The sequence below is a fragment of the Pleurodeles waltl genome, chromosome 3_1, assembly GCF_031143425.1.
Source record: "Pleurodeles waltl isolate 20211129_DDA chromosome 3_1, aPleWal1.hap1.20221129, whole genome shotgun sequence".
In the NCBI taxonomy this organism is placed as follows: domain Eukaryota; kingdom Metazoa; phylum Chordata; class Amphibia; order Caudata; family Salamandridae; genus Pleurodeles; species Pleurodeles waltl.
The window spans coordinates 273405180-273412321 of record NC_090440.1 but is presented as its reverse complement, the minus strand read 5'-3'; positions in this window follow the sequence as shown (position 1 = coordinate 273412321).

Genomic DNA, 7142 nt, shown 5'->3' with positions numbered 1-7142 from the left:
GTGTCACCTAATCCAGGTATGGCATATTTGAACCAGTGTTGTCTGCCTATCCTTACCAACATCACTTATTGTAGAGACATCATGTTGGTGCAAGTTAGATGTGTTCATATGCTTGTATGAGTGTAATTGGAAGGGTGCCTTACAATGGTATGCAATTCTTGGCTATGTAGTTCCATATGGTGAGCTGCATGTGGCACAAGTTTGTTGTTGAGTGGTCAGCTCGTTGGGTTATGTTAGTGTGGTAGCTAGACTTCATCCTTACTACTGTAGTTATATGAGACCAAGTTTGCTCATGTGTTTCCTTAGTGATTCCATATAGCATGCATGGGTTTGTATTGGCACGTGATGGTGCCATTTTACTGTCACTTTATGCGGTGGGCCACTTGACACAATGGTATGTTTTGTCTCTCAGAGATGGGATTGATGTGTCATACTGTACATATAATGACCTTCATTCACTTTCTGATTGGCAGCATTAGCAACGGCAGGCGAAGGAGACTGAGCCAAGCCAAGTGGGGAATCATCTGGCCACGGGACCTCAGGTCATGAGACCACCGACAGCAAGGGACCCAGTGGCCCGGAAGGCGTGAGGAGTGCCACGGGGGAGACCGGATCTGGCTTAACATCATTAGATTCCTCCTCCAGTGGCCCCTCCCTAGTGGTGGTGGACCCAACTGTGACCACCCTACTACCATCTTTGTCTGCCACCCCCCATTTTATCACCACCCTCCCTGTTGCTCCCCACCCAGTTGGCCATGCCTGCTCACCCAAGAGGATGGGCGTCTCCTTTGACGCAGGCCCCTCTGCCCTAGCCCCAGTTACCCCTGCTGCCCTCAGTGAGGAGGCTATTAACCTCCAGAGGTCAATCTCTGTCGGTCAGACAGCCATCGTGAATGTAATCCACGAACTCAGATGCCAGATCCAGCAAAGGAATGAGTTCCTGGAGGGCATTCATGGTGCAATCTCTGGCCTACCGAGATCCTTTCAGGCTCTGGCCTCCACACTGAGGTCACTCCTTGTCTTCCATCCCCCTTCCACCTTCCTCTTCCCATTCCAAATCCCCCCTTCCCCGACTCATCCACTTGCATGCATCCACCTCAACAGACAAGGCTAGGGCACATAAACATAACTACCCCAAGACACACCACCGACATGCACACAAACAACATCCACCTGCAGACACAGCAACAGTCACGACTTCCCCTGAAACCCCCCACATCATATACCCGACATCTGGCATACCTACAGACACCGCATCACCAGTCACTGATCAAGCCACCACACCTATCATACCCACAGACAGCACCGCAGTAGACCCTCAGACATCCACCCCAGGCCCCACATCCGTAGACACAACCACAGAGACACCTACATGCAGCACATCCACCATACCTGCAGCCACCACCCCAACAGAGACCCTCCCACACACCACTGCATCCCCCAGCACCTCCACCCCCTCAGTCCCAAACACATAAACACCCTCATTCACCCATCCAACAGACACCCACCACACACAAGGACACCTCCAATAAACACACACCCAAACCATCCACACCAACACGTCAATCAACCACTCCCTCAACCTTAAAATCGTGACCCCCTTCTGATGATCATCCCCGTATGCCTAAGAACGTTTTCTTCTGTAGTCTTTACCTTACCCTTGGTCATCCCTCCTGTACCACCCGCAAAAGGTCAGTTTCCTACCCCAAGGCCATCCCTTCCACCTCCAAGGCCTCCCATTCCCCCCCTGCAAGCACCCATGCCCCTCCCTCTACCAAGAAGAAGCTGACCCTTCCCGAGAAGGTTCCCCTCTCCCAAAACCACCCCCCAACCCTGACCCAAAGTCCCACTTCACTCCCTGTGGTGTCTGCCTGCCCCATTGATGCCCCTACCTATGGAGGTTATATGGCAGTCAGGAGTCATGTAAGGGCCAAAAACAGTGCCTTTTGGGCAAACCAGTTTGTACTGCCCTATGGCCTTGGACTGAATAGCAGTTTATTTAATAAACCCAATCAGTTGTTGGAGGTTTGGTTACACCTTTGTCCTGCATTTCTTTCCCTAGCTTTCTGTGGTTCCTGGCTGACATTAGTTGTGTATCTGTATTTGTGTGTGTTTGGCCTGCTTGCTGCTCCATGTGGTATGTTTTGAAGTATGTTAGTTTGTGTGCATTGCTGTTGTTCCCCACGGGAAGGGTGTGTGTTATGTGATGAGTATGTGTGTGTTGCTGCAATGTTGGCGTCATAATTTTGTGTTGTGTTTGTAACGGTATGTGTATTTTTTTGTGTTGTGCAATGTGGGCATGTATGGAGTATGACTTGTCCCATGATAAGGCTATTGTCTACCTGTGGTGTGTGTTCTTGAGTTTTGCCAGTGCAGACCTGGAGTGTGTAGAGTTGTGGTAGTTTGCTTTACATTTGAGTGCACGTGTCTATTTAGGCGTGGGATCCTTGCCTTGGGGTAGTGTAGGGGTATGTCCCATGGGGATTGAGTTGTATGTGCTTTCTTGCCTGGCCCTTCCCCATTGAGTGACTATGCATGTCAATAGATGTTGGTATTGCTTGTCCCTGATATTCATTTATGTGTAACTGCTGTGCGCGTGTTGTTTGGTGCCTTGTTCAACAAAAAATGTGTCCCAGTGCAGCCTCCTTCCAAGTATGGTCCTGCTACCCTCGTCGCAGCTGTGCAGGTATTGTGGTGGTGTGCTTTATGTCTTGTCGAATTGTCCCTGTGCGCATTGTGTATGGGATTGTTGGTCCATTGTGCTACGAGTGTGTGTGATCTGTGTTGATAACAGTGTTGTTTGATGGAGGTGTTGTGTGTGTGTTATGGCAGATGAATGTTTATGTGTGTTGTACGTGTGGCCAGTCCCTGGCCAGTGTTGGTTGTGGGTTTGTGGACTGTGTCTGTGTTGTGCTGTGTTGTGTTGTGTTGTGTGCTGTGTTGTGGACAGCTGTGTCTATTTCACATTCCGACGTGAGACCCGCCACCTCCGCACTCAACCCATCCCTCGTCGACAGTGGAACAAAATCCCCGAAGAACAGCTCTTCTCCGCGCTCACCATCAACCAACCCACCCTCACCACCGACGACCCCAACGACGCAGCCCTCAGCCTCACGAACTGGATCACCAACTGCGCAGACAACCTTGCACCCCTCAGACGCACGCATCGACAGGCCAACACTAAAAAACCTCTCTGGTTCTCCGACACCCTTAAGGAATCGAAGAAAACCTGTCGCGCCCTCGAGATAACCTGGCGCAAGGACCACACCGCTGACAACATGACCGCCCTCAAGAACGCGACCCGCGAACACCACCGCCTGATCCGCGCAGCCAAAAGGAATTTCTTCACCGACAGACTGGACAAAAACAGCCACAACAGCAGAGAACTTTTCAGCATCGTTAAAGAGTTCTCCACCCCCAACGCCAACGCCGTCACGCCCTCACAAGACCTGTGCAACTCCCTCGCCACCTTCTTCCATCGCAAGATCACCGACCTCCACGACAGCTTCGGACACCAGACCCAACCAAGCATCACCGAACCCAAACCCCCGGCCATCACCCTCAACGCCTGGACCCACATCAACTCTGAAGAAACCAAAACCACCATGAACTCTATCCACTCAGGCGCCCCATCGGACCCCTGCCCTCACTTCATCTTCAATAAAGCCGACGACATCATCGCCCCGCACCTCCAGGCCATCATCAACTCTTCATTTTATTCTGCTACCTTCCCCGAAAGCTGGAAACACGCTGAAGTCAACGCCCTACTAAAGAAACCTACAGCTGACCCAAGCGACCTGAAAAACTTCCGCCCCATATCGCTCCTCCCCTTCCCTGCCAAGGTAATAGAGAAGACCGTCAACAAACAGCTTACAACCTTCTCGACCCTTCACAAACCGGATTCCGAACCAACCACAGCATTGAAACCGCCCTCATCTCAGTCACAGACGACATCAGAACCCTGATGGACAACGGTGAAACAGTCACCCTCATCCTCCTCGACCTCTCGGCTGCCTTCAACACCGTCTGTCACCGCACCCTAATAACCCGCCTCCGCTCCACCGGGATCCAAGGCCAGGCCCTGGACTGGATCGCCTCCTTCCTCTCAAACCGCTCTCAAAGAGTTTACCTCCCACCTTTTCGCTCAGACCCCACCGAGATCATCTGCGGCGTACCTCAAGGCTCCTCGCTCAGCCCGACACTCTTCAATGTCTACATGAGCCCCTCGCCGACATCGTACGCAAGCACAACATCATCATCACCTCCTACGCCGACGACACCCAACTTATACTCTCCCTCACCAAGGACCCCACCAGCGCTAAGACCAACCTACAAGACGGCATGAAGGACGTCGCAGATTGGATGAGGCTCAGCCGCCTAAAGCTGAACTCGGACAAAACGGAAGTCCTCATCCTCGGCAACAGCCCGACCGCATGGGACGATTCCTGGTGGCTCTTGGCACCGCACCGACCCCCTCAGACCACGCCCGCAACCTCGGCTTCATCTTGGACCCTCTTCTCACCATGACCAAACAAGTCAACGCCGTGTCCTCCGCCTGCTTCCTCACCCTCCGCATGCTCCGCAAGATCTTCCGCTGGATCCCTGCCGACACCAGAAAAACCGTGACCCATGCCCTCGTCACGAGCCGCCTGGACTACGGCAACACCCTCTATGCTGGGACCACCGCTAAACTCCAAAAACGCCTGCGATGTATCCAAAACGCCTCTGCCCGCCTCATCCTCGACGTACCCTGCAACAGCCACATCTCCGCACACCTGAGACACCTGTATTGGCTCCCAGTCAGCAAAAGGATCACCTTCCGACTTTTCACCCACGCACACAAAGCCCTCCACAACAAGGGACCGGAATACCTCAACCTTCGCCTCAGCTTCTACGCCCCCACCCGTCTCCTCCGCTCCTCTGGCCTTGCGCTCGCTGCCGTCCCTCGCATCTGCCGCTCCACGGCGGGTGGGAGGTCCTACCTGGCAGCCAAGACCTGGAACACCCTCCCCACCAGCCTCAGGACCACCCAGGACCACTCCGCATTCCGGAGACTCCTCAAGACCTGGCTTTTCGAGCAGCAGTAACCCCCACCTCCCCCCTAGCGCCTTGAGACTCGCACAGGTGAGTAGCGCGCTTTATAAATGTTCATGATTTGATTTGTTAGTTGTGTAGTCATTGTGGTGTGTTTGCATGTTGTGTGGCCTTCTGTGTCCCTGAGCCTGTGTTGTGTAGCCATGCATATATACAGGGAGTGCAGAATTATTAGGCAAATGAGTATTTTGACCACATCATCCTCTTTATGCATGTTGTCTTACTCCAAGCTGTATAGGCTCGAAAGCCTACTACCAATTAAGCATATTAGGTGATGTGCATCTCTGTAATGAGAAGGGGTGTGGTCTAATGACATCAACACCCTATATCAGGTGTGCATAATTATTAGGCAACTTCCTTTCCTTTGGCAAAATGGGTCAAAAGAAGGACTTGACAGGCTCAGAAAAGTCAAAAATAGTGAGATATCTTGCAGAGGGATGCAGCACTCTTAAAATTGCAAAGCTTCTGAAGCGTGATCATCGAACAATCAAGCGTTTCATTCAAAATAGTCAACAGGGTCGCAAGAAGCGTGTGGAAAAACCAAGGCGCAAAATAACTGCCCATGAACTGAGAAAAGTCAAGCGTGCAGCTGCCACGATGCCACTTGCCACCAGTTTGGCCATATTTCAGAGCTGCAACATCACTGGAGTGCCCAAAAGCACAAGGTGTGCAATACTCAGAGACATGGCCAAGGTAAGAAAGGCTGAAAGACGACCACCACTGAACAAGACACACAAGCTGAAACGTCAAGACTGGGCCAAGAAATATCTCAAGACTGATTTTTCTAAGGTTTTATGGACTGATGAAATGAGAGTGAGTCTTGATGGGCCAGATGGATGGGCCCGTGGCTGGATTGGTAAAGGGCAGAGAGCTCCAGTCCCACTCAGACGCCAGCAAGGTGGAGGTGGAGTACTGGTTTGGGCTGGTATCATCAAAGATGAGCTTGTGGGGCCTTTTCGGGTTGAGGATGGAGTCAAGCTCAACTCCCAGTCCTACTGCCAGTTCCTGGAAGACACCTTCTTCAAGCAGTGGTACAGGAAGAAGTCTGCATCCTTCAAGAAAAACATGATTTTCATGCAGGACAATGCTCCATCACACGCGTCCAAGTACTCCACAGCGTGGCTGGCAAGAAAGGGTATAAAAGAAGGAAATCTAATGACATGGCCTCCTTGTTCACCTGATCTGAACCCCATTGAGAACCTGTGGTCCATCATGAAATGTGAGATTTACAAGGAGGGAAAACAGTACACCTCTCTGAACAGTGTCTGGGAGGCTGTGGTTGCTGCTGCACGCAATGTTGATGGTGAACAGATCAAAACACTGACAGAATCCATGGATGGCAGGCTTTTGAGTGTCCTTGCAAAGAAAAGTGGCTATATTGGTCACTGATTTGTTTTTGTTTTGTTTTTTAATGTCAGAAATGTATATTTGTGAATGTTGAGATGTTATATTGGTTTCACTGGTAATAATAAATAATTGAAATGGGTATATATTTTTTTTTGTTAAGTTGCCTAATAATTATGCACAGTAATAGTCACCTGCACACACAGATATCCCCCTAACATAGCTAAAACTAAAAACAAACTAAAAACTACTTCCAAAAATATTCAGCTTTGATATTAATGAGTTTTTTGGGTTCATTGAGAACATGGTTGTTGTTCAATAATAAAATTAATCCTCAAAAATACAACTTGCCTAATAATTCTGCACTCCCTGTATGTGGTTTGCTGTGCAGTGTGTATATGTGTGCTGGCTAAAGTGTGCGTGTTGTGAATGTGTGAGAGTCTGTGTTGCAGTATGTGAGTGTGTGTGTCTAGAATGATAGCTGTAGCTGCTGGTCTTGGCGTTTACCCCCCTATAATGTTTTAGGTACCATTAGAAATTTGTTATGCATGTCAATATACAGGTAGGTGTTTGTACTTATGGTTGTTGTCTTCCACGTCGGCATTGTATCCCTTGTCTTTCGGCAAACAGGGTGCAGCTTGTCATTGCCTCAAACGGCATGACGTTTAGGAAAGGCTCCATGGCGGCTCCAGACGTATATTGCT